Genomic DNA, 23,396 nt, shown 5'->3' on the forward strand with positions numbered 1-23,396 from the left:
ACAAAGTTTGTCCTTGGGCAAAAACCCATTCTTTCAATGCACTTTTGCATCAGGGCAAAGTTTGTCTAGGTGCTAAAGCAGAATGGTATTAGCACTATGGCAAGCTTTGCCCTGGCGGCAAAATCCATTGAAAGAGCATGTTCTTTGCACTAGAGCTATACCATGCTAAACTTCACTTTCCATGGTGCAAAGCTTGCCACTCTATTTTGATTTATAGCCCCTATTAGCCCTAGTCAGTATATTCAATTGCGAGGCATCATGAGAGCCGTAGTCCCAAACAATTGGAGAGCTTTGCTTTTAAGACTGCTGAATTCCCTTTTGCTAAAATCGAGAAGATATTTTTTAACTCTCTGTTTTCAGGTTTGAGCCATTCATTTCTCAAGAACACATTTTCAAATAAGACCTAAATCAAAACTTCCTATTAGGAAGAGATGTAGTTCTAACATTATAAACAAGCCATGGAATGCCTTCATAATATGTTGTGTTAAATGTATGTTCAAGTATCTTACCTGCACTATAAGGGTATTTCTGATGTGTGATGTGTCGTGGTTTGTCGTTTCATCTCAATTTCTTCTGCACTGTCATTGAATCAAAGGATAGCATGCCTTGTTTTATTTCCTCTTCCATGCCTCATAATTACTGTGGTATATAGATCCCATTTGCTCCAGCTGTAGTGACCTCTCTCTAAGCTTGTCTCGAGTGGAACAGTGAAGCAGTGCTTGCAATCCACCTAGCAAACTCTTTCCCAACACGGAAGATGTGTAACAAGGAGTGCTCAAGCTACTACACAATAGCTTGTCAGATTCTGCCAGCTTTGGCTGAAGGGAATTCAATAACTGGTGTTTTTTAAAACGTTATATTTAAGCAATAGAACCTTATGAGGGGGGCATTACCGGTTTGGTAATGCTCCGGGGAGTCAGTTACAAGCCCGAGCGAAGCAAGGTCTTTAAGGAAAGCCGCTGAGCATTACCAGACAGATAATGCCCCCTTCTAAGGGTTCTATTGCTATTAGTATCCCAGGCACGTCGCACGAGGGTACTAATAGCACTTTATTTCTCAGGAGGAGAAACAGTATCGAAACCGTTTCTCTACTCAAGAGACAAAATCAAAACAATCAGGAATCAAGCTCTCCCTTTTTATGGTGGCCATTGAAATTAACAGAAAAAAGTCAACAAAGAAAATAACAACCATGGAAAGGGGCGAAGGGACTACATGTAGTCCCTTCTTCCGTTCCATGGCGGCCAATGAAAAATGTAAACAAACAAAAGGGCTGCCATGGAAAGGGCAGAAGTGACTACATGTAGTCCCTTCTCCCTTTCCCTGCCGGCTGATCATGTAAGTGAGGCACAGGGAACAGTCCTGTTTCTAGATCCATCAAGGGACAACATTGCAGCAGGTAAGTAGGGAATGGGAGAGGGGACTTAACTATGTGGAAAAGTGGGTTGGGGGCAAGGTGGCACAGGGGTGCAGATAGCAAGGAGCATACTTACCTGATTCCTGGCGAGGGACGATGGTGGCCTTCTCCTCCGGGGAGGCTTGGAGCAGGGTCTTACCCTGTGTGGTAAGGGCCTCCTTGCAAGCCTCCTCTTTGGCTGGGAGGCCACCAAACTCCCCACCCCGGGTACTAATTGTATATCATATATGAGGCAGAATTCGGAAGAAACCAGATTTTACTGTAGTAAAAAGACATACATCCCTTGTCACTTAAATACAAGGCCGTCCAGCTTAACGTGGCTTGCATGTAGTCCGATTCCATAAATTACCAATACAAATGTTTCATCTGTAGATGTGATCCTTGTGGTCATTCATCATCCCCTATTAATCTTCATTTAGTTGACCACCAACTCTTGTTTGTTTCCCTAAAATACCTATCAGTTTCCCCACTGCACTTGTAATGGCACGATTTGCCCCAATTGCCAAAGAGCCTCTTCATTTTCCAACTGTTCCTAGTGGTCCTCCTGCAGCTCCAGGCTGACAATTGTCCCACAATATCCTCCCATTGGGCTTTAAGTACTAGTGTACTCTTCTTAACTATCCCATTGTTCACTGTTGTACTTGTTTGGGCCATCTAAACTGCTCAAGTGCCATTTTGTATGTATTTACACCATTACGTGGCCTCCTATTGCCTACAATTTTAGGTCTGCATATAACTATCAACATTCAAGACATTTTTTGCAGTGAAACTACTGTGTATATTTTATTATCGCCCAGCTTGCAACGTCATATGGTGTCTCAATCAATACGGGTTCTCAAAAGTGAGACTTACCTTGTGTATTACCTGCCTTTCCCGATACCCCATCAACTGGATACCCATAATATTTCTATTTCCCTTCCTGCAAACCCTCCTCATTTGCCCTACACATTTATGTGTCCATGGTTCTGCATGCCCCCTGCTTCCCCTTCCTCCACCAAAGAGCCCAGACTTTTTCCCACACCGCTGACTCTAACTGAAGTCCACCTATCCCTTACTCGATGGACAACAATGGTTAAGGGAAAAGGGAGTTGTGGGTTATTAAATTCTCCCTTTTTCCATCGCAGTCATATCCTTTTGTACTTGTTTTAACTTGTAAAATGGCCTGTTAGCTCTCCAGACAACATGCAGTTTTGCGAATATCTATAACAACCCACTGTGGGATGGCATCTCAACTTGGAAATAGAGTCAGGGCCTCCGTTAAGGCCCAATTCCCTGAGCATGTGGGATATTATTGAAGTATTTGGTGAATTATACTTTGCTCATATCTCCGATTAGCAGCAGGGCAGCAGAGTGTTTTATTGGAATCATTGTGTTGGCCCAGGAGCATCCCGAAAATGAGGTCCTCTACACAGAACAGTATCCTGTGGGTGGTCTGGTTCATACCAGATTTCAGAAACCAGGATGTGATAGGGAGAGACATATTTTATTGGGAGACTATAGCAATGAATATGCTTTCCTATAACACAAATCTATAATTAATTTAAAGCACTGGGAGATGACATGACATGCCCAGAATCCTCCAGAATGTAAACAGTAGCTCGCCTTGACGGGTTTCATAGTGGCTTTTCAGCTGGCTCATCAGAAAGCAGTGGCTGCAAAGCCACCTTTTAACACCCGGCATATGGACAATGTGCCACTCATGTGCAATGCTGATCCCGGGGAGAATTATTTTGCAGCATGATTGGATTTGCGCATTTGAAGAAATAAGTGCAGGAAAATAATTCCTTTTTTGCATGGACATGCCCTCCTTATTGCTTTACTGTCCATGCCTTGCGACATGGCAGACACAAAGCTACCCTATTGACATAGCCTATGATATTGAGGGTAGCAAGTTGGCCACTTGACATCTCACTTAACCACGCCTCCAAAATTCAGGGGGGGAAGGTGGGAGATACACAAGTTACATTTCCTCGGTTTCCAAATCTTCCATCTTTGCACGTTATAGGTCTTCTACCATGTAAATGCTGAATTATGCCCATTGTCCATCTGTTTCTCAAGAGGTCTGTGGCAGTCTCGAGGGCCAGTAAACTTGAATTGATGCATGTTATCACAACTGCCAGCTGTAAGAGGGTTCATGAACTCGCTTTTTATAGCAGTAACTCGAGGCATTTGCTGCAGTAATTGAATTTGGGCCTTTTAGAATCTAAATCCTTTAACTACTGTTGAAGCCGAGATTGCTGAATAGATGCTGAGCTATTAACGGAGATTGCGTCGGGATTTACAGGATGGGAAATGAGCAGTGAAAGCCGCCAGAAAAAGCCGAATCGCTAATTCTGAAAATGTCCACCCGATTCAGTTTTGTAATTCCAATTTACGTGGTGCGAGGAGGGACAGTGTTTCTGGAAAGACACTGGTGATAAAAAAAAAATGGCACACTGAGATGCTTGTGGTGTCACGTGTCCCGAGACGCCGGGTCACGTGACACATGGGGAAAGGAAGTGGGAAATAAAGGTATCACCGGAACTGGCGTCTTAACGCCAGTCCGGGTTTATGCAGCTACGAGTGTGGTCCTGTGATTCCTTGCTGCGCCGCCCCCGCGCATTGCGAGAACAGCGCGAGCCCCGCGCGAGGCCCTCACCTCGCATCCACCACGCCTGCCGTGCCCGGCAGGCAAACATCACACTGGCGACGAGGCGGTAAGTGGGTTGCGAGCCCCGACGACAACGGGAGCCGTCGCACCCACGGACCCGCGCTTACAACATCGCGGAGCCGGCAAGGCAGTGACGCCGGCCCCGCCCACGATCAGAGATATCCACCCGCGGCAGCGGAGAGTGGCCCCAGTACCCCAGGGCCCCAACAAGGAAAAAAAAAAAAAAAAAATAATAATTTTTTTTCAACAACACCCCAGGAAGCAGCCTCATCAACCCTGGCAGCCGCATCCAGCAGATATCACCACCCGCATGACAAGTGCGAGGCAATCCACGCAGACCACACGCGGCCTACCCTGCTAAGATGCCGCACGGGGGACCACGCGCTGCACGCACACCAGGCCTAACTGCCACAACACGGTAAGCTGCAACACAGCGCCGCAACACTGCAAAGCACAACATGTCCGACCCGACGTTTAGCCCATCAGAGACCAGCGCCAGGTCCACGTCGAGGAGGAGCCTCACTGATGAACGCACTGACCCCTCGCTAACCACGTTCATGCCACCTTTCGACCCGTTCACTAACGGAGCAGCCATCAGATGGGAAATATGGTTACAACAGTTTGAGATGCACCTTCATGCGAGAGACATTACGGCGCCCAAAAAAATGCGCACCTTTCTCCTCCTCAACATAGGATCAGCAGCCCTGCGCCTATTCAATGCCACGCCAAACAGAGGAAGCGATGCCAACTACGCCGCAGCAAAAGCCGCTCTTTCCAACATGTTTAAACCAGACCTCAACCCCGACTATGAGCGATTTCACTTCTGCATGGCAAGACAACGAGAAAAGGAGACAGTAGACAAGTTTCATGCTCGCCTTCGCGAAATGGCTGTAGGATGCGAATTTCCAGACGAGGAATTCGCCATCCGCCTCCAAATCATCAACGGCATCTCCTCTGAGAAGCTGAGGAGGGCGATACTATCGGAGAAGAATATACGGCTATCACGCATCCTCGAGATGGCGCGACTCCGCGAACAAACAGAAGACCAGGTAGCAGTAATGGAAGCAGCCATTCAGAGGCTACCGCTAGACAACCCTGGACCAACAGAAGACGTAGCAGCTATCTCCTGACACCAAAGCACCCGCCCGAAACAGAACCCGAGAACGCAACCACCACAAAGGCGTGACCAATTGTGCAAGTGTTGCGGAGGTCCATGGCACAAAGCGGAATCCTGTCCGGCGTGGGTGTTCAACATGCAGAAAATGCAACCGCCTGAACCACTACGCCGCAGTCTGCCTAAACCCACCGAACAAAAACGACAGAGACGCAGACCCGCGGCCATCACAAGAACCACAAAGGAAATTCGCGCCCAAAGAACCCCGCCAACCAACGCGGAGAGGGAAGGCCAGGGCAGTCGACGAATCACAAAGATCCCCAACCATGAGCGACAGCGATGAGAGTGACAGCGACTCATCCCCCGAAAGGCAAGGCAAAGAAAGGAGAAAGAAAGGGAAGAGGCGAGTACACCGAGTGCACCTAATATCAGCAGTGGACCCACGGAAATCACGACAGAAGAGGAGACCAACATGCCCCATCCTCTCCAATGGAGACCCACTGAAAGTAATCATTGACACCGGTGCCACAGTAAATGTCATGCCCGTAACAGCATTCAACAGTCTCAACCCCAGACCAGAGCTCCTCAAGAGGAAAGTCAGGCTATACGCCTATGGATCAAAGAAACCCCTGCCCGTGCGAGGGTCGTTCAAATCCAACTTCGCTCACAGTAACGCCAGCTGCCGAGCACGAATATACGTAGTAGATGCTGGGTGCGAAACCCTCCTAAGCTGCAAAACAGCCGAAAAGCTGGAGCTAATACACTTCGCATTCAGTGCGCAACACGATGAACTACACGACCTCTTAGGGCGACACAAAAAACTGTTCCGAGGCATCGGGCGCCTAAAAGGGAGAACGGTCAAGCTACACATAGACCCCACCATCGAACCCAAAGCAGTACGGCACAGGCGAATCCCATTCCATCTGAGAGAGGCCGTAGAAAAGGAACTACTCAAGCTCGAAAACGCAGGAATCATCGAGAAAACATCTGGACCAACCCCGTGGGTTTCGCCGATGGTAGTAGCCCAGAAACCAAAACAACCAGGCGCTGTAAGGATATGTATCGACATGCGGCTCCCCAACATAGCTATCGGCCGTGAACGCCATGTCACTCCCACCATCGACGAGCTCATCGTGGACCTCACGGGAGCGACGATCTTCAGCAAGCTCGACCTCCGGTCCGGCTATCACCAGCTGAAATTATCAAAAGAATCCAGATACATCACAACATTTTCGTCCCATCTTGGCCTGATGAGATACAAGAGACTCAACTTCGGGATATCATCGGCGGCGGAAGTATTCCAGCATGAGATCTGGAGAGTCATCACAGGACTCGAGGGGACCACAAACATCAGTGACGACATCCTCGTATATGCATCGAACAAAGACGACCACCACCAACGCCTAGCAGCAGTCCTAAAGAGACTCGAGGATGCCGGACTAACCCTCAACGCAGACAAATGCGAATTCAACAAAAAGGAACTCTGTTTCTTCGGATACATATTCAGTGCAGCAGGAGTGTCCCCAGATTCATCAAAGGTACAAGACATAAAGGATTTAAACCACCACAATCAGCATCGGAAGTGAGAAGTTTCATGGGAATGGCCACCTACTGTGCACGGTTCATCCCTGACCTTGCAAGCATCGCCAGCCCACTCAGAGAGCTAACTAAGTAAGACCAAAAGTGGGAGTGGACGGAGGTTCACCAACAGGCCTTTCAACAAATAAAAGACTCTCTGTCCGCCTCCACCACCATGGCGTTCTTCAACATAGACCGACAGACTGAACTTCTCGTCGATGCCAGCCCAGTTGGCCTAGGAGCCGTACTGACCCAGACGGACAAAGATGGCACGATATTCCCAATCGCGTTTGCCAGCAGGGCCCTCACCAAACCTGAACTAAACTACGCACATATCGAAAAAGAAGCCCTGCCTATTCTGTGGGGATGTCGCCACTTTAAAGTCTACCTGCTAGGGAAACAGGCGAAAGTCTTCACCGACCACAAGCCCCTAGTCCCGATATTCCGAGGCTCCGCCCCACATCCACCAGCCCGCATTGAAAAGTGGATGTTGCAGCTGCAACCTTACAACATTGAAGTAGAATACCGCCCAGGATCGGACAACCCGGCAGACTACCTGTCCCGCCATCCGCGGCCAGCCACCGACAAAGAACAGCACCATGCAACAGAAACAGACGAACACGTCTGTCATGTGGTAGCGTGCGCCCGACCACGAGCCTTGACACTGCAGGAAGTGGTACAAGAAACAGCAGAGGACACAGTGCTAAAACATACGGCCGCAGCCATACAGTCAGGAAACTGGAAGACATACCTCATGTCAATGTCTCACCGAACAACCACAGCCCAAGCCAAACTCAGAGCCCTGTTCGGCATCAGACATGAACTCTCTGTAGCCCCCGAAGGAGTAATACTGAAAGGACACAGGATCATATTGCCAGAATCCCTCGAAGACAGGGTGCTCAAGCTAGCCCACAGCGGACACCAAGGGATCGTCAAGTCGACCGCCTACCTAAAATCCCGAATGTGGATGCCAAACATGCACCAGAGAATTACTGAACTCGTAGAATCCTGCACAGCATGCCAAGCCTCACGGAGACCAGCAAACCCCGAACCAATCAGCTGCGCTCCACGAAGCCAAAAACGATGGGATGCCGTCAGTATGGACCACTGCACCATCGCAGGGGAAGGATACCTGCTAGTGGTAATAGATGAGTTTAGCAGATACCCTGTAGTAGAGCATGTTGCCTCGACAAACGCAGAAACCACCATCCTCACACTGGAGAAAATATTCGCCACACATGGTATTCCCAGGAAAATGAAAAGTGACAATGGCCCATCGTTCGCCAGTCAAGAACTAAGAGAATTTTTCAAAGAGGTCAACGTTAAACATCAACGCCTCACCCCAAGATGGTCTCAAGCGAATGGTGACGCAGAGCGCTTCATGGGATCACTGAACAAGACCATCAGGATTGCCAAAGAACAAGGGCACCCCTGGTTGAAAGCCGTGTATCGATTTCTGAGGACACACCGACAAACCCCCCACTCAGTCCAGCAGCCCTCATGTTTGGGGTTCCCATCCAGGCAGAACTACCGATACACCCAGACTGGACAGCGCCAGACCCAGACATCATTGAGATAGAAGCAAGACGGGAAAAACACAACGAGTGAGAAAGCATTGCTCGACGAGCACATCACAGAGAAATAAACCCGGGTGACGCAGTCCTCGTCAGGAACCGGGCACCACCCAAGAAAATGTCCCTCAATTTCGAAACACGCCCGTGGACCGTCACGACCACCAACCACAGCATGATTACGGCAACCCGCGGAAAAGAGACTGTAACCAGAAACGTCTCCCATTTCAGAAAAGTGCCCCAAGAAATGTGGGAAGAGCAACGGTCACCCCAAAGGGAAGAAGTAGTGCACTCACCCCAAAGACCCACGCCACAGCAGGTCACGGAAGCGCCGGAAGAAGCAAACGGTGAAGTGGAGGCCGCCACGGAAAACGCGCCACGAGAAAGAAGCACCCGATACAGTCTGAGAGAAAAGCCCAGACCATCTTCCCGCCTTCAAGGGTATGTAGTAGACGAAGTAAGCCAAAGAAGACAGCAGCAGAGACAGAGACATTCACCTACTCAGAAGTAAGACTCGATACAAAATGTTAATGTTAACCCGTGAGAATTTTGCCTCCAAGTTGGGGAGGAATGTGGTGTCACGTGTCCCGAGACGCCGGGTCACGTGACACACGGGGAAAGGAAGTGGGAAATAAAGGTATCACCGGAACTGGCGTCTTAACGCCAGTCCGGGTTTATGCAGCTACGAGTGTGGTCCTGTGATTCCTTGCTGCGCCGCCCCCGCGCATTGCGAGAACAGCGCGAGCCCCGCGCGAGGCCCTCACCTCGCATCCACCACGCCTGCCGTGCCCGGCAGGCAAACATCACAATGCTCCTTTTGCTGAAATGGCTCTTCCCCTTTGCTGATTCATTTGATTCAAACGTGAGTTTACATTGCTGGATGGAGAGAGAGACAGAGGACGGAGACAGGCAGAGACAGTGTTTGTGTGTGTGTGGGGGGGGTTATGTGCAAGAGAGAGAGAGAGAGAGAGAGAGAGAGAGAGAGAGAGAGAGAGAGAGAGAGAGAGAGAGAAGAGAGAGAGAGAGAGAGAGAGAGAGATCCAAGTTGCCCATGTCATCCTGAAGTGTCCAGAAGTACAGTGGCTTTCGTTGCTGCTGAGATTTAACATCAGCCTGACATACATTCCATGGCCCCACGCAGATGCTAGCAAGGCACGGCAACGTGTTCTGCAAGCTCCCTCTCTTTATTTCCATGAAGCCATTTCGCTTCACATTAGTGCAGCCTCTATGCTCTACGCAGCTTCCCTATTTCCCACTCCCCCCTTCATACCACGTAACGTAATTCCAAAACATGACACATTCGACACACTGTACGGCCCAACAAAATGATCATGGCCTCTGTGACGTTACGTGGGGCGAGGCAGGCCCGGGTGCGCCACACAAAGAATGAGGGACACACACACACCTTGCAGTCTCGGAGCGGCAGTTTCCTTGCAGGCTTTCCGACACCCTTTTATTTCCTTTCTCATATGGTCTGTTACGGCCACGTCGTCGGGTGTCACGTGGCTATCCCACATGCCTATCACATCCCTCCACAACGTGGATAACAAAATGAACATTTCTAAACATCATAGCTGCTGCCTCATGTTGCATGTATTGAGGCATTTCTTTTAACCTTTAACTTTAGAGTCTTACTGTATCTGTTTCTGATTCTAATCGGCTCCCTCCTTCCAGTAGATGCCATTTAGGATGAATCCACGCAATCGCGAGGAAGGTACAGGTCATTGGCGGAGCAAGTAGCGTCCCCCCTGTCTTCTCTCCTTTGGGTCGCATGCCCGGTGGTGTTCGTCTGAGTGTCCTTTAGGCTCTCTTTGGTCTTCTGTCTGGGGCGTTTTCTCTGTTGTCATGGAGCTTGCTCTCATGGGGCTTCTTCTTCTTTAGTCTCTTGCCAAGTGGTGCTTGGCATCTGCTTGAAATGAGACACGTTCCGTGTGACTCTCTCTGAGCCCTGAGAGGCAGTTACTAGTCCATGGTCTCGATGGGTGATTGTCCAGGGGAGTGATTTGTAGGGGAGTGCCATCTTTCACGGGAGGATCCCGGTTCTTGACCAGTGCTGTATCCCCTACTTGTAAGTGGCTTGGTGTTACTCTCCTTGAGGGATCTTCTTTTGTGTTGTGTTCTTGCCTCCTCTGTTCAATCTGCTCTAGGTCTGCATGGGGTGGGGGGCACCAGGAGTCCAGGAGTGGTAGAAGGGAGCCCGGCCTGCATGGGCACCCCCAACATTAGGGCCGTGCGGCTCACTTGCATGACCGAGTGAGGTGTCTGTCAGTACGACAAGATAAACTGGTACAGTTTTGGTAGCCATGCCCACCCTCTGTCCTTGGCGATTTGCACACATTTATTGGTGGATGCCTTGTATCTCTCTGTGTCTCCACTGGCTTGGGGCCAGTACGGTGTGACGGGGTGGTGTCGGACTCCTATGTTGTCAAGGAATCGCTGGAATTCTTTACTTCTGAATGGTGGGTCGTTGTTGCCCTTGAGTGTTGAGGGGATGCCATGGATGGCGAACATTTTCTCCAGTGCGGTTGTCACGGAGGCTGCATCAGTGGACTTTACTAGTTCAACTTCTGGGCATCTCATCTGCATTCACCGCTGGGCGGGCAGGCCATGGGCTACGGTGGTCCTGGTTGGCGGGTGGCTTGCCATGATGAGCAGGTTTCTACAAGGGATATGACCTTTTGCTGTATTTGTGGTATCCATACTCATGACTTGAGGAACACCTGTGTCTTCACAATCCCTTGGTGCCCTTCGTGGGCTAGTTGGAGTGCCCAGTCCTGCAGGCTGGAGGGCACTACAATGCAGTGTCCTTCGAGGTTCAGTCCTTCCGGGGAGATGGACAGTTCATGTCTGATCCCGAACAGTGCTTGCAACAGTTCTTGTCTTGTGGTGTTCGTTGGGTGACTGCTGTGAGAAAGGTTTTCCATTTGCCTGTCAGTATGGCTTCTTGGGTGATTTGAAGGCAGGTGTCTTTGTTTGTTTCTGATATCATTTTGTCTAGTCTCATCTCTTTGGGCCTGGCACACGCAATGATGTGGCATACATGCTCATCTGTTTCTTTCGCTGCCTCGTATTCCGGCACAGTGGCAGGTCTTGGGTGCTGTTCAGGGTTATCAGCTCCTGTTCGGTACTGTACTTCCAAATCGATATGTTGTAGTTTGAGCATCCAGCACACTATTCTGGCAAGGTTGTGTGGTGCTGACCCTTTGAATATTGGGACCAGGGGTTTGTGGTCTGTTAGTACTTTCACCAGGTGACCCAGATTGTATACATGAAAGTGTTGGTATCCCCATGTGATGGTGAGATCGTCCTTCTCTATGTGAGCATAATTTCTTTTCCGTTGGAGTGCCCGGCTAGCAAATTCAATGAGGACCACTGTTCCCTCTCGAACAGTTTGTCTTACTAATGCTCCTAGACCAACCGGACTGGCGTCAAGCAGCAGCTCCGTCTTTTGCGACGAGTCAAAGAAGGCCATGGTGGCGTTGTGGACAGGGAGTCTTTTATTTTCTTAAACGCTGCTTCCTGTATTTCATTCCACTCCCACTTCAACTTTGTCTTTGTGAGTTCTTGCAATAGAGTGGCGATGGTGGCTAGGTCAGCGATGAATAGCCCGTATTATGTTGTCATTCCTAAGAAGCTGCAAACCTCTGTTGCGTTGGTGGGAGCTCAGGCATTTTTGATGTCGGTAACTTTGCAGGGGTCTGGAGACACTCCTTTTTCATTAAATGCATATCCGAAAAAGCTTAGGGTTGACTTCCCGAATTCACACTTCTCTTTATGGAAGGTCAGCCTGGACTCTTCCTGTCAACGGAATGTTGCTGCTAGATGTCTGTTGTGCTCCTCCTCTGTCTTGCCGTAGACTAGTATGTCGTCACTAACATTGACGACTCCTTGTAGGCCTTGTAGCACCTTCCTTATTTCATGATGGAATACCTCTGCTGTGGAGGAGATTCCAAAATTTAGCCGGCTGTATCTTCTCAGCCCTAGGTGTGACAAGAAGGTTGTAATGTATCCCAACTGTTTTGCTAAGCGAATCTGGTGATACCCCGGTCTTAGGTCCAGCTTGCTGAACACATTGGCTCCTGTTAGGTCTACGATTAGCTTGTCCACCGTCGGGGTAATGTGTCTTTACTGCCCAATGGCAACGTTGGGTAAGCACATGTCAATGCACATTCGTACAGCTTGTGGTTGCCAGTGTGGCTGTTAGGACCATGGGGGATACCGATGGGGTAGGGCCTGTGGTTTTTATAATTATCCTGAGGTCTTCCGGCTTGTTGAGTTCGGCCTCTACCGCTGCCCTCATGTGAAACGGAACCCGTTGGTTTCGGTTGGCTCTGGGTTCCACTGTGAGGTCGATGTGGAGATTCACTGTTCTCCCTTTCAGGCATCTGATGCATTAGAACAGTTTCTTCTGTTTGGTTAGCATGTGATCAATTTCTCTGGGGTGGATTGTGAAGGTTAACAGGATTAGCTGTCGTTTTGCAGCAGTTGGGCAGCTGAGTAGTGTCTCGAACCCTGCACCCACTACATAGATGTGTGTTTTGCAGCTCCTTTCAACATAGGTGAGGTTTGTCTTGAAGTACCCTATAACTGGTAGGGGTTTCTAACACCCATAGGAGAAAGGCTGTATGGGTTTGTACCATAGGGTTGGTCTGGGGTGGGGCTTGTCAAATTTGGTGGTTGGCATTACATTTACGGTGGCACCGGTGTCAATCGCCATCTTCACCGGGATGTCTCTGACTGCTAGCATGCAGGTGCAGTGCGATTTGGTATTGTGCGGTTGGTTGCCGTTGAATGCTGAGATCATATGTGCCTTTTCCCTTCTCGATATCTGTTAGCAGTTTGTGTGGCTCAGGGATGGCTCTCTGCTCGATTGGTCATCGAAATCGCTGCTGCTATCAGCGATGTCTCCTTCGACTGTATGGGCTCACCCTCTGGGCCTGTCATGGGTCCTCATGGACTGTTTCCGTGGGCGTTGGTCTGGCTGCTGTGGGTGGAATGGCTGTGCTTTTCCATTCTCTGGCCATTCTTGTGGTGGTTGTTCTCTCGGTCTCCTGAAGTTGAGGCATACATACATAGCACGTGGTGCCATATGCTTGGAATGGTTTCACCTTGTGTTGTTGACCGCCACACCATAGGCAGTCTTTGAGTCTGTCCAGTGTGGGCACGTGTTGGGATTTATTCTGTCGCAGTGCTTTGATATTGGTCATACTCTTGCTCAGGGTTTCGGTATCGAGCGGCAGGCATGCCTGATCATCTTTTACATTTTTGCCATGTGCTCATCCATCCTCTTGTGCTGTCACCTCATCGTGAGGATGGTTTCCAAAGGGAGATTGCTTTCAGACAGTATCATTCTGCAAAGTTTTTCAGAGCAGAGGCCACGTATGACTTGTCTGATTGCGAATTCCTCATCAGGGAAATTGCATCCAATGGCCATTTCCCAAAGGCGCCCATCAAAATAGTCAATATTTTCTTGTGGGCGCTTCCGTGCTTGGCTCATTTTGAAACGTTCAGAGTCTGGGCTCAGCCGGGGTATGAACTTCTTTGTCAATACTTCTTTCGCTGTGTCATAGTCATCCCCAGTGCCTCTGTTTGGGAGTGCATTAAAGAGTCTCAACGCCATTGTGCCGAGGTTGAGCACTAGCAGCGTCCTTTTCTCCTCATCATCCGTGACTTTCCTTGATTTCAAGCTCAGTTCAAACCGTTGGACCCACAGTTCAGCGAAGTGCAGCCCTGGGGCGGAATGCCTCAAAAGGTTTCATGGAGGGGCCATGTGTTGTGTCCAGCCATGTGCTGGAGTTTGGGTTCTGGCCTTGCGTCCTGGCTGGTGATGCGGTGGGGACAGCCACCATGGTGGAGGTTCACTCTGGTGCTGGTTGTATCTGATGGGTAATGGGGTTTCTGTAGGGATCCTGGGCTTGACCTGCCGGGGTCCTTAGTGTGTGTCTTGTGTAGTTGGAGGGTTGCTCACGTGTGGGCGCTTGTGTGTTGCTGGACGCAGAGGTGTACAAAGGGAGGTGTTGCACCTTCATATCCCAGTCTTCCACATTATGCGTGCTCTCGCAGTCCCTGGCGAGCACCTGATGCATGTGCTGGTCCCTGCAAAGCCAGATGGTGTGTGGTGGACCCAGTAGGGTACACTGGCTCAGGGGCGCTTCCCGTGGGGAGAGGTACTGGTGCCACCAGTGTGGTATTCTGGTGCAGCCTTGGCGCTTTAATGTTACTCACGGCCAGCTCTGGTGTGTGCTGCTGTGGTTTCCGGCACCCAGCAGGGCTGTGGAACAGGCGTGACTCCGTGGTCGAGTCAGGGAGACTGTGGGTGCCTGAGGTGCTTCTGCAGACCAGTGTGGCGTTGCACAACCTGGGTTGAGGTGAGGGTTGCAGTGGGGCAGTTTCTCCACCACGTCGTCAATGTGATGTAGCGTGGGGTGTGCCTGGCGAGGCAGGCCCAGGCACGCTACACAATGAATGAGGGACACACACACAGCTTGCAGTCTCGCAGCAGCAGTCCTCTCGCAGGCTTTCTGACTCCCTTTTATTTCCTTTGTCACGGGATCTCTTACAGTCACGTGACTACTCCAGGTGACTATCACAGCCTGGTATAGAAGGCTGACTGACAGAAGTATTCAACATTTTGACAACACTTGCGTTTTATGATGCACCCTTTCTGCAACCTACCATGAATCATAAAAACATTATAGAAACTGTATATTTTAGTACATAAGTATCGGCTCGTTTTCATACAAAGGCTCCATGCAATGGCGTTTCCGCAAAATGACTTCAAACTTCACAGCAAACCAATAAATTGGTTTGTGGTATCAGTCGAATGCTACATGCTGCTTTTCGCAATTCAAAGCATTTTGTCAAACATGAAAATGACTTCCCACCACACACTCCAGCTGAGCCAGCTCAGCGAATATAATACAGCTGAAATATGAACTTCAGAACCTGAACATATTTTCAATCCAAGAAGCTTATTTTAAAAGGCCATCTGTACACAACGAAGGGTCTGATTCATGGAATATTTTGCGTGGTGCAAAGTGACTTTGAACTGCCAGCAAACACCCTGATTCACAGAGCAGTGCAGAGTACTTTTTCAGTGCAAAGTCACTTTGCAGGGTGCTAAATATTCCATGAATCATGCCAGACGTCTTTTATATAGACTGAAGTTTGCACAAAACTAAGCAGGCACTTGAAACCTGTTGGGCCTAATTCATGGAATTCTTAGCATGGTACAAAGTCGCTATGCGCTGGTGAAAAGTGACTTTGCACTGCCAACAAACATCCTGATTGACAGAGTGGAGCAAAGTGTATTTCTGCGCAGCAAAGTCACTTTGCAACGCACTAAAATTCCATAAATGAGGCCCGGTAAAACAATTTGAGCGCATCTCACAGGCAATGAACACAGTGCACGAGCTGCCTACGAAACAGTGCATAGTTGTGCATGCTCTATGCCTGCCACACAAATGTGTCTGCATGCAAAACCACCTCACTGGAATAGTTACAGTATACCAAGCTAACAAGGCCTCCCAAAGCCTGCTATCAGCCAACTAATTTATTCATACTTGTGACGCGCATCTCTTCACTATCAAGGCTTTTGAACCTTTCCCAACCTGCGAGACTCGAAGGAGACCATCAGATGTTCGGAAGAGCTTTGGCAATGCAACTGCTGCACTCTTGCTTTGCTAACTAGGCCACGATTCCCTCTCAGGACTGTCCCATTGTTCCCTTCTCTGCTGCCCTCCATCTCAATCCACCCCTTCAATGCACAGAAGTGGTTATTCGGCTGTTTGAGCACTCTACAAAACGCCTGCATATGCAAACACATGTGCATGGAACCCAGATAGCATTGAAGGTGCGAGCAAAGCACTTTACAGGCATGGCAGGAAACACCATCACGCATGTGCAGAAAATAAAACTAATGTGGAAACGAGGCATACATGAGGGGGTCACCACTCTATTCTATATCTTAAGTATGCTTTATATTGTTTGCTTACTTCACATGTCATATATAAACACAGAATGTAGAAGAATCGATCACATCTATGGACTGAAATCAATGTCCCAAACAACTCCTCAAGCACACACACACACGTTTGGCAGGTTTGCTCATCACAAATAACTGCAGGAGAACAGTTTCTTTTGCAAACTGTATCCACCTCACTGCTGGTAGTACTTGCTAGTGGGAGCATGCTTGTTACAGTATATTCACTATCTTATCTTTAGCAAAACTGAAATCAAGAAGCTGTGTGTTAAATTATATTACTCATAACAATATCTGTCCAGTCTAGGTACCTATTTGCTGCAGCACCTTCAAACGAAAAGCTTTGTATATGCTGCTGGCTGGATGAAAATGTTGGTTTTGTTAGTGTGTGTCTGAGGGGCAGTGTGGGGGGGGGGCGGTAATTAAACCTCTCTCGTCTTTCTTCCACCACCAAACAAACCGACGTCTCCATGCTCGACCTGACTGTCTCTGGGGACCCGTTGTAGGAAAGGGTTATGTTCCAATGTTTTGCCTGAAGGAACAAAGATATGCAATATTTTGTTTATATGAGAATGTCTTGTTTGCAAAGTCATGCCACTTTGTTGGAAGGCATCAAAGCGTATGCTTAAGCTTGAAGAGAGCCTCTGTACAGAGCCTTTTTATACACTGCTGGCCACCTAAAGTATTGTCTTTATAGACTGCTGTGCATTATTTTACAAACTCACCATTCGTTTAACACTCTCATATTGCACTCAAGGGGCATATTTGCCAGTTCTGTACATGTTATGGCTGGCTACTTTATGTGAAGGTTATTTATGTCACTTTGCGCCAATGCTTTATGCCCAAGCACATTGAGGAATCCATAAGGTGGCAGGAAGCACTCCCCCCAAATAAATCAAATGAATAAAAGACATTTCCCTGTGCTTGCTTTACCGTATGCCATTCCTGCAAAATGCCCCTACTCTCAACTGCACCATGCTTCTAGCATTACCCGCAGCAGCCCTGACTGCAAGTCTACAGCCACCTCTCACTCCAACACACACTAGCTCCACAAACGGTCTGCCCCCATCTCAGTATTGGAGGCCTGCCTAGGCAAAGCGTGGTGCTCCTGCCTCTCTACCCGCACTATCTGCCGCCCACGCTGAGGACCGCATCGCAACTCATGGCCTTGCACACGTTTTCCAAGGCTTCTACACCTTTCTGCATGCACGGCTTCCAAAACACTGAGTTCTCTCTGCCTCACAACCCCAACTAAGCTGCCTTATAAGCAACTTGCCACTAACACCTCACCTTTCCAAAGACCATCTCCCCAGCAACAAATGACTCCATGGAGCCCCGACTTAAGCACAATGAAAGCCTCACATGCTTTGTATATGCTGCACCCATACCCTCTGCCTCACCTGCCTCGGTCGCTGAGGCAAATGTTGCAGCCATGTCCACTGCCTCACCTGCCTTAGTCGCTGATGTAAAGGCTGCACCCATGTCCTTTGCCTCACCTGCCCTGATTACTGCTGAGAACGCTGCACCTAGTAGCCAGTCTCCCATTGTAATGTCTCGCATCAATAGAGAAACAACACAGCGTCCCCATGCACTAAACTGTTCTTTCAACTCCCCATCTGCCCACACGCAACCCACTGTAAGCACTTCCACTACCAACCTTATGAATACACAAATTAAAGGAGCCTTAGTGAACGCCAGATATATCTCTGCCCATACACTTGAAATTGCAGATCTCATCACAGTCAACAACCTCGACTTACTAGCTATCACAAAGTCTTGGATTCATGCTGCATCAGGCCCTTCCTTTTCGCTGGCAATTCTACCTAACTATACCATCGTTTGCAAATAAAGTGGGTACACCAGGGGAGGTGGAGTCGCTCTTATAGTCAGAGAATTTGCTACCACCAACCTCTCCACCTGTGAACTCATGTCCGCTAAGCTTAACATTTCCCACACATCCACAGTGAACTTCCACCTTGTCTACAGAGCCCCTGGCCCAATCCTCTCCTTCAACGAGGATATCCTCCATCTTCTCTCCAACTCTAAACCTACCTTCAGGACTCTGCTCTTGGGAGATCTGAACCTTGGTTAAAAAGACCTGAATGACCAAATGCGCTATCCCTTGTCAATTCACTACCAGAACCAGCCTTTGCTTAGCTCATACTAACCTGTGTCCTTGGACAGATCACAACATCATCTCATTCTTACTTCCTATCTAGAACCCTCCACCTACAGTACCTCCTCCCAGAGCAACTAGAAGCTCAAAAAACATAACTAAAGGTCCCATCCTGCCTCTACTGGATGAGCTTGTCCATGTCCCCACTGTTATATTTGAGCCAACTATTTTAGTGGACTGCTGCAACTCCACACTGATTCAGGCTATCAAAACAGTGGCACCCCTGACACAGAGGAAAGCCAAAGCGATCTTGTATCACTACGCATGGTTCTCAGCCAAACTTAAAACTCTTCACCTTCTTAAACGTAAAGCTGAAGTAAAAAACAACCATGATCCTACCGATTGGAATAAAGCTAGCTTTTTGCTGGCAGCGAGCATTTACAAAACAGCTGTCATGCTGGGGAAAAAACAGTCTACAATTTCAGGATTGAGAAAGCTAAATATTTGCCAAAATGCGCGAAGTAGACTCACCGGTGTCTGCTCCATCCAACTGCATGCAGGACAGTACCTTGTGCAGTAACATCAAAAATGCCCTTCTTCATAAAATGGACACCTTCCAAATAAAGATTACCCAAACGAAAACCGCCCTTGCAAACATTGCACTGGACTCTACAGGAAATCATCCCCACCCTGTCTAGACATCCCCCCTTTCTGCTTTAAATCTCTCTCAGACATAGAGATTGTTGAAATTATGAAAGGCCTTAAACCTTCCAGCTGCCAGGGAGACATCGGCCCTGCACCCATCATTAAGGACTGTGCAGAAACCCTTGCTTCTTTCCTCATGCCTGTGATCAACTCATCGTTTTGCTCTTGCACTGTTCCAACCAGCCTCAAGGATGCATGGGTGCTCCCACTCCTAAACAAGCCTACTCCGGACCCCAACATCCCTACCAACTACCGGCCCATCACCACTGTCTCTTTCCATTTAAACATTCAGGACCCGACTGCATATCTCCAGATCCAGGGCTTCTTGGAATCCCACAACCTCCTAGGTTTATGCCAAACTGGCTTCCGGCCTGGTCACAATACTGAATCAGCCCTTCTGAACTTGAAGATCAAATTATATATCATCAAAGAATTATGACACAGACTCTCATAATCTTCTTTCCATCTACCACACCATCCAGGTGTGGATGGCTTCCCACCATCTCTGTCTTGATGATGAAAAGACAAAAATCATGCTGGTCGAGTCACACATCACCCTCAAGAAGCTTAGCCCTGCCTAAAAATACTTTGCAAGCGAGGGCATCTGCATCCAGGTCGCCAGCAGTGTTAAGACCCTACGGGCCCACCTGGATGCCACTCTCTCCCTCTCGAGACAGTTTAGCGCAATCGCCTCCTCTGCAGTCATACATCTAAACTAATCAATGCATACAGACCATTCTTGACCTCTAAAAGCTGTGTCAACATTGCCAGAGCACCCATAGGCTTTAGGCTTGACTAGTGCAATGCCCTATTTTCTGGGACCTCCTCAAGTAACAAATGATTCAGAACAATGGAATCAGAGTGGCACTCAACATACCTAAGTGTGAACACATTTTGGCTGTAAGAAGATATGTTCATTGGCTCCCCATCTAGGAGTACATCATCTTTAAATCTCTAGCCATCACCCACAACTGTCCTTCCATTACAGCGCCAATGTACCTCACGCAAAAATTCCCTAAACCGCAACCGACCAAACCCACCCACTTGGCCAATGCCCATCAGCTGCCCATCCCTAGATTCCGAAGAAACAGGTTGGGTGGATCCAGCTTCCCAGTAACAGCTGCTAAGAACTGGAATGCTCTTCCTCCAAACCTCAGATCTGAACAATCATACTGGGCCTTCAGAAAAAAACCTTAACACTTTATTATTCTCCATCTGATCCTGTTTGTTTTAGCTCAAGTACCTGATATGCCTTTAACCAATGTGCCTTAACCTGTAAACTGTGCCTGAAGTACCCAACGTGCCTGCAACCTTTGTGCCTTAAATTTGTAAGCAGTGCCTTGATGCTTCCGGGTGTAGTGCACTTAATAAATGAAAATAAATAAGAATAAATAAATAAACAAAGAAGAAACTCGTTTTTGAAAAGGGTGCCATAACTTCCAAAGCAGATCTGGAAATGTAACCTGGTTAGTAAAATCTGAACCTTTGATTTGACTGAATATGTTCATGTATACACGCATGAACAGCGCAAGGAAACAGTAGCCCAGGCCAAGAAGGATATACAGAGGCTGGAACAAGCTGATTGACTTGCATGAGAGCCCAGCCCCAACTTACTCACCAGTTTAAACATTCACATAAAGTTCCTACCAGACCTCAAGAAACTGTCAGAATCCCCATCTGAGGCTTCTTCCCAGAGGAGCCTTAATTCAAAACCTAACCTTATTTAAGAAAGCCCAATTTTCTTTCCAGCTTTCCTTCAGTAGCACCTGGCTGTTCAGAGATCAGGGGACTAAGTAGAAGGGCTTTGCCTACCTGGTTTATTGGGCTTGGTGTCCGCATGCACCATGGCACTGTTGAATGCTTTGGGGACTGAGCACTGCTGAGGCAAAAACTTGGCTCAGTATCCGTATACATTTTTCAAATTCAGATAAACTTAGGTGCTTTGAGACTACTGCACGGGTGGTTGGGTGCAGCATAAACACTTCTTTCTATAAAGGCAGAAATGACATGGACCATTCTGCTAATTTTTCTGGTTGTTGCAAACATGGAACATTACAACATCTCCCAAATAGTTTCATTAAAATGGTTGGCAGTGGTACAAGCTGCACATACCACCTTTTCTCTTGCTTGTGAGTCTGCTTTGGAGCACATTTACTTCTATTGCATGCCCATTTTCTCCTCTTTGGTTTGTTAGTTGGCTGACTGGGGAGTCCATGGTATTGCTTTTAGGGTGCACCTGTGTTAACTTTGTTGGCTTGCAACATGCAAGATTTCCTCCCTGCCCCTGTAAAAAATAGAATCATACCAGTTTTTACATAGTGCTAGCTCACCCGAGGTAATCAAAGCATTGTTATAACAGTTGATATCATTACCCACCATGTTGTACTCAATTTATCGACCTTGGAAAGATGAAAGGCTGAGTTGTGCCCCAACAGGATCCATACCTGCATCAGCAGGCTATGCACAGATGTCAGAAACAATCACTCAGTTCGCTGTGCTATCAGACAGGTAGAAAAGTAGAAACCAAAATATTTCCCCAAAGCAAACTGATGCAAAGAAACTGAACTGCTCCTTTCACGTAGGGTGCAGATGGTCCAATTTAGAGAGGAATTAAGAGACATGGAGACTTTCCCAAGTTTCAGTGAGAGAGGCACCAGAATAATGACCAGCTCCATTTATGATTTGTGCTACTCACCAGCTGCCACAACAAAGGTGCATTTATGGGATGCCCATAATTACCTATTCACTTAATAAATTGCACCTGATAAATGGCACAGAGCATAGCACATATTAGCAATAATATTGAACTGCAAAATTAAACATCAATGTATTTTAGGTTTTACTGCAATGTGACATTGTTTTCAAGGAAAAGCAGAGGATACATGAAATTACAACAATTTATTCCTGTTAGATTTGCTCAAAGTTTATAGTAACAAGGTGGGCTTTACATCATTCATTACAGTGTACATTTGTAGAAAATCAATGGTTTTGTATTGGCTTATATAACACTTGTTTTTATCTCGGCCCTATAGTGAGCTGACAAAATAGTCGAACAGAGTTTCAATCCAGAGAAGACTAGCCCCCACCCTTGGGAGCTCATTTCAAGAGGCTATTCATAAATACATTCTTTGAAATTCTAGCAAACTGAAATATGCATTGGGGAAGAGATTAATTTCTAAACTGACCAGATGGTCAAAACACTATTCTTTTATTGCTGAGCCTCAAACAAAAATCTTTGCACTGATGTAACACTGTTGAACTCTACCTCACACTTATATAAGCCACAGGGTTGGTCTAAATGGAGAGAGACAAAGAAGACCTGTCATATTCCTCAAAGCAGCTACTGCCTGAAGACATTACACAGACTTGCTCACATGAGTCTTTGCACTGACTAAAGGTTATGCCCGGCCATGTCTGTTCTCCATTGTTCCAAGGGTAGATGCGACCAATGTTAGCAATTACATTTGAGATACAAAAACAAGATTTAGCTTAACTCTTGTACTAATTTATAACTTAGAAAAACAGGGTGAAGGGCTTGTTGTTAGCATGAAGGCCTTCTCTTTTCAATCAGCATGAATTCAAATTTCCATGTATTAATAATTAAGAACATTATTAATTTTAACAACTTTATGAAAAATTGTCAAACAAATGAATTCTTGATATCCAAACCTTCATCTTTGACTGAGGATTACAGAAATCCATGTTGTTGTGATTAAGTATATAAAATAATCAGATTTGAATTTGTAAGGTTGAGAGCAAGCAGCCCCAGCTTTTTCAGACACAGCAATATGGCCATCCAATAGAGATTGGGGATGTATATTCTCTGGGAATTGTCTGGCTGTTGAGCAAACCAATGGAAGTACTTAAAGGCAATGGAAGAACCAATTAAAATACTCAGCATCATCGATAACAAAGGGTGGGACTATCTCAGATCATACAAAGGGGAACACAGAGATCATTATGATGATAGATGGATTAATCAGATAGGCCATCTGAGATTCCTTAAGGGCTGCTGAAGGAAGTATTCCAGCACCAGACAGAAAGGCAAACCTGAGGCATAACTAACTTCATATAAGCAGGTCAGAAGGGGCCTATCTGACTGGAAGATTTCCAATCTGTGAGGGTTCATGCTGATCCAAAAACTGAAGGGATCATTTCAAAGTGAGTATGAAAATTCCCCGAATGAAATGATATATGCTCTGAACAACAATTCTTCTGCTACGTACCAGAAGGAGGTGGTCTGGACAAGGTCCTACTAAAATATTTT

The 23,396-nt window shown here is 47.5% G+C and overlaps 1 protein-coding gene across 1 annotated transcript in view; it reads left to right on the forward strand.

Annotated features, from left to right (window-relative positions):
• The window catches only part of TACR3 (tachykinin receptor 3), a 1,544,685-nt gene that overhangs the window by 1,049,498 nt on the left and 471,791 nt on the right, over positions 1-23,396 (forward strand). The window lies entirely within an intron of this gene.

The sequence above is a fragment of the Ambystoma mexicanum genome, chromosome 6q (assembly GCF_040938575.1).
Source record: "Ambystoma mexicanum isolate Mex_15411 chromosome 6q, UKY_AmexF1_1, whole genome shotgun sequence".
In the NCBI taxonomy this organism is placed as follows: Eukaryota; Metazoa; Chordata; class Amphibia; order Caudata; family Ambystomatidae; genus Ambystoma; species Ambystoma mexicanum.